Source organism: Hydra vulgaris, chromosome 01 (genome assembly GCF_038396675.1).
Source record: "Hydra vulgaris chromosome 01, alternate assembly HydraT2T_AEP".
NCBI classification, from domain to species: Eukaryota; Metazoa; Cnidaria; class Hydrozoa; order Anthoathecata; family Hydridae; genus Hydra; species Hydra vulgaris.
In genome coordinates, this window is record NC_088920.1 from 10,922,501 (window position 1) to 10,927,500 (window position 5,000).

The 5,000-nt window shown below is 29.5% G+C and overlaps 1 protein-coding gene across 1 annotated transcript in view; it reads left to right on the forward strand.

Annotated features, from left to right (window-relative positions):
• Nucleotides 1-5,000, forward strand: part of LOC136075103 (uncharacterized) — a 39,780-nt gene that overhangs the window by 3,789 nt on the left and 30,991 nt on the right. Inside the window, exon 2 of the mRNA XM_065787374.1 lies at nucleotides 1-89. This exon is cut by the window's left edge and continues 76 nt beyond it. The gene's annotated coding sequence lies outside the window, so the exon portion shown is untranslated. The remainder of the gene's footprint in view (nucleotides 90-5,000) is intronic.

The window sequence follows — 5,000 nt, forward strand, 5'->3', positions numbered from 1 at the left end:
ATACAAATTAAAATGTGTTTATATATGGATAATATTGGTGGATATTTAAAATTTTTGGACTAACTGTTTATATCTTCAAGTAAAACAAGGTAATTTCTGCTATTTGCAATTTTTTAGTTGTAAACATTTGACTTTAATTTTCTCTATAAGTAAAATGAAAGATAACATTCACAAGTTACTTAAAAACTTATTCACAAAAAACTTTAAAACTTGTAAAGTTTAAAACTCATTTATGTAGATTTTTTTTGTACACATAAGTTATATAGATGCATTAGTTCTGAAACTCAGAGAATCATAGTTGTTTCAAATTTTTCTACTTTAGTAAGTTTGATTTTATTTTTCGATATCATTTTTGATAAAATTGGTTAATATTTTTCTTTTTTTTCTTTTTTTTTAAAAATAAGTATTTTATTCAGTTAACAGTAGGATGTTGAGAAATAACTAAACTAAACAACATATAAAAAGAAAAATAGATTCTTACTTTTATATTCCCTCTACACAATATTTAACATAAAATAATATATTATTATAATTATATTAATATATTTTTGTTATGCAAAATAAAGATAATAAATTCAATAGTGTTAAATCTAACAGATGCAATTTTTTTAACCAATTATTTACTCAACATTTTTTTAGTAATTTTCTGAACTTTAAAATAATTTTTTTTGAATTGCTAATAACTATTTCAATATGGAAATCTCTTCACATATCTCTTTTTGGAACTATAAAGTATGTTTTTTAATTATCCATAGGCATTAACATTCAAATGAAGTTTTTTCAACACATTTTTCACAAAGTTTTTGTGGAATGCACCATATGCATTTATTTATTTTCTACTATTTTTATTTTATCTTTTTAAATAACATTTATCAAAAAAAAACAAAAAAAAAAACCTAATTATGTATAAATAAAAGAAAGTTATGCATAACTTTTTTAAATACTTTATATAAATAATCATTAGCAGTGATTATAAAAGCTTTTCAATAATATTCTTTAGTTAAGTTCCAAGTTATTTAGTTGTTACAACTTTCAAAAACATTTGTCTTTTTTGATTTTTATACAAATTCATTAGAGATACTATTGCTATCTAAAACAGTCGTCATTTATAAAATTGAATTTTTTTTTTTTTTTTAAATTATTGTAAAAAATGCATACTTTTAGGTGTTATTTATCGTCCCCATTATTTCATTTGCTTTTGATGAACATGTTACCATATGTTTCTTACCTTTCAGTGATGTATCAAAATTTACACTAAGATCACCTTTATTTGTTGATTTGTTGAAATCTGATCATTTAACTGTGTAATTGAATTTTATGTTGTTTTTATCGTAATGCATAACCATACATCTACTCTTGTTCAGCTTTATTAAACATTTTTCTGACCATTCTTCTATATTATTTAAGCCTCTTTGAATTAATTTAGTGTCCTCAATTGAGTTTTCTGCTGATAAGATTTTGGTGTCATCTGCATATATTTTTACAGTTTTAAAGTTTTCTTTTTATTCCATTTGCATTCCATTTTAACATAAGTGGCTTGTGTGGCATGTTATCAAATGCTTTTGCAAAATATAGCATTATAACATCTACAGTTATATTTTTTAATAAATTATGTGTAATAAAATCAAGAGTCTCAAAAAAAGACTTGTGTTACATGATTTCTGTTACACAAAACCACATTGGCATTTTGTGATCAGATTACGGTAGTCAAAAATTTTTACATTTTATTTCTTATAACTTATTCCAATATTTTGCATGTTACTGATGTTATTGACACAGGTCTATTGTGCGATGCATTTAACTTTTATCCTATTTTGAAAATTGGTGTCACATATGCTGCACGCCAGTGTAGAGGCAGGTTACTTGAGTTTTAAGATAATTTTTAAATTAACATAAGCGGCAATGCAACTGACTTTACACATTGCTTTATTAAAATAGGATATATATTGTCTGCACCACATGCTTTGTATGTATTTAGTGTTTCAAGAGGATTCAGAATATTTATGTAATCAATAAAATTGTCATTTAAATAAAGTGTGTGACTTATTAGTTTATCTGCTATTACTGACATTTTGTTGCTTTTGTTTACAAAGGCGCCGTGAAAATGGTTGTTAAGAATATCTGCTTTTGATTATTTGTTACATTACCATTAGCGTTCAAAACGGCTTTTATTAATTGCTTTGTGTTTCTCTGACTGTTTTCATATTTATAGAGAAGTTTTGGATTTGATTTTGATTTTATTATCAGGTTTCTTTCATAGTTTTTACTGGCTGATGCGGGTTTTTTTGATATTAATTTTGTTATTGTTTTGTATGCATTGAACTTTTCTGCATCTTTTCATTTGGTTGCTAAATATTTTGTATCTTTGATCTTTTTTCATTCTTATTAATGCTCTATTGTTAACACTAAGCCATTGATTTTTCTTGTGTTTGTGTTTTACATTAACGTCAATTTATTGTTAATCAATTTAGATATAAATTACTCAGATAGCTTATGTTTGATATAAAAATAGGCTATCAATAAAGTCTTATGTATTAAACTTATATTTTCCTGGTAAACTTTTTTTCCAGTAATTTTATTCCAGTAAAAAATGATTTTTTTTTCATAGAATAGCCACTTTTTTTTCCAGTAAAATGTTTGCAATTAGAAATCAGTTTTTAACCAGAAAAGTTATTTTCCGGTATTCAAAGTAGAAAGTTTTTGTTTTACAGTAGAAAAAAAATTTTCGAAAAATAATTCAAGTGTTTAATGGATTTCGGAATATAATTCCAAAAGAAACTATAATCTATTTTAATTTAACAAATGTTTACACCAAACTTAGTTTTATTTGACTTTTTTTTTTATTTTTTAAACACCTTCGCTTCCAACAAGGCTGCAAGCAGCCACTAATTAAAGTTGGAAGTTACTGAAAGAGAAAAGATGAAGATTGTAGAGCAAGATAACGATTGACGGACGACTTAAAAGATTGCAAATTATATGAATCAGGAAAGCAAGATGAAGGAAGTGAATTCCAAAGAGCTGATTCCTGATGATCGAGGAAAAAGACTGGATGAATAAGCGTTTTTGGAGCACTTAGGAACAGTCACAGAAAAAGGATGACACTTAATTGAATGACAAGTAACACAAGAATGAGTTTTAGTAGATGACACAAGAGATGCTAGCTCTTTAGAGCAGTGCCCATTATAGTATTTGTAGAAAAGAGAAAGAGAAGCAAAATTATGTTGATGTGATAATGGTTGGAGATTAGCTGCAGGAGCAGGTCCAAATATGTTTACAATGCATTTTTGCACCTTGTCGAAAATAGAAAGGGCATCAATAGAAGAACTGCCCCAGATATGGCAACAGTATTCTATACAAGGCCAGATTTGAGATTTATAGAGATAGAGAATTGAATCTGAACTAAGAAAGTGACGAGTTCGATAAAAAGTTGCAACCTTAGCTGATGTTAATTTTGCAATTGATTTGATATATGGTTTCCAAGAAAGATTGGAAGTAAGAGTTAATCCTAGAAGATGAAGAGTAGATGACTCATTGAGTACATCACCGTTTATAAATATAGGAAGATCTAAACTATTGCAATAACGATTGTCTGAAAAAAATTGAGTTTTATCTGAATTAAAGTTCACCAGCCACTGTGAGCTCAATGCTGTAGCAGAAGTGAGATCCTTTTCAAGCTCATATGCCCCCTCCAAGCAATCAGAGGGTATTGGTTTCTTATCACAATAAGAATAAATGGTAGTATCATCAGCAAACAATGCCACCTTAGATGTGAGAATATCTGGAAGATCGTTAATGTAAATTAAAAAGAGTATACGGCCAAGGATAGAACCTTGAGGAACCCTTGAAGTTACAGAATAAGAAGAAGAGTGCTGTCCATCGAGGACAACTTTTATACTACAATTGGAAAGGAAGGATTCGATCATCTTAAAGATGTTGCCGAATACACCATAAGAAGAAAGCTTATGGAGAAGACCAGCATGCCAAACTTTATCAAAAGCTATTGAAATGTCAAGAGCAATGGCCTTAACCTCTCCACCTTTATCTAATGCACAAAAAAGCTATCTGTTATTACTGTTAGCAAATCAGCTGTAGAATGAGAAGAGCGAAATCCATATTGATGACCAGAAAGTAAGTTATTAGATTCAAGATGAGAAATTATGTGTTTGTTAATTAAAGATTCAAAAACCTTGCTTATGATAGGAAGATGATTTCTGGGACAGTAGTTAGACAAATCAGATCACTCTCTAGTTTTTCTGAAGATAGGGATAACAGATGTTGCTTTCCAGCAGGCCGGAAAACAAGACTCTGATAAGCTTTTGTTGAATAGTTTTGAGAATATAGACGAGAGCTCCGGAGAACACTTCTGCAAGACAATAAGAGGCATGTTGTTCGGGCTGCAAGCTGTAGAAGAGTCTAGGCAGGAAATCACTTTAGATACAGAAGCTGGAGTGATATGAATGTCAAGCAATGGATCAACCTGTTTGTTGGCAATATCAGGTAAAACGCAACTAGTGGAATCAAGAGATGATATTGATGAAAAATTTTAGCAAACAATTCGGCTTTGTCTCTAGGTGAGGTGACAAAGTCTGAACCATACGAGAGAGGTGGAATTAAAGAACTGCTTTTATTATTGATATTATTAAAGATTCTCCAGAAGACACGAGAGCCCAGTTTTTGAGATGAGATACAAGATTTCATTACCTGAGAATAGCGGGTTTTGGCATTAGACAAAACCTTTTAACAATTGTTTCCAGCAGTTATAAACAGACGTCTGTTTTCTGGAGAATTGTTTTGCTGATAAATATGGAAAGTGATGGTTTCGATTTCAAAAGACTCCATGCCAGACTGAATCCATGGAGTTATGTAAGAAGCACATTTGTTGACAGGAAGACAAAAGATTTCTACCCAATGGCCATCACAAAAAAAATCACGGAAAGAATTCCAGTCAGCTTTACTGTAGTTGAAAGAGGTTCTATAATAGGGGGATTCAGGTGATGAAG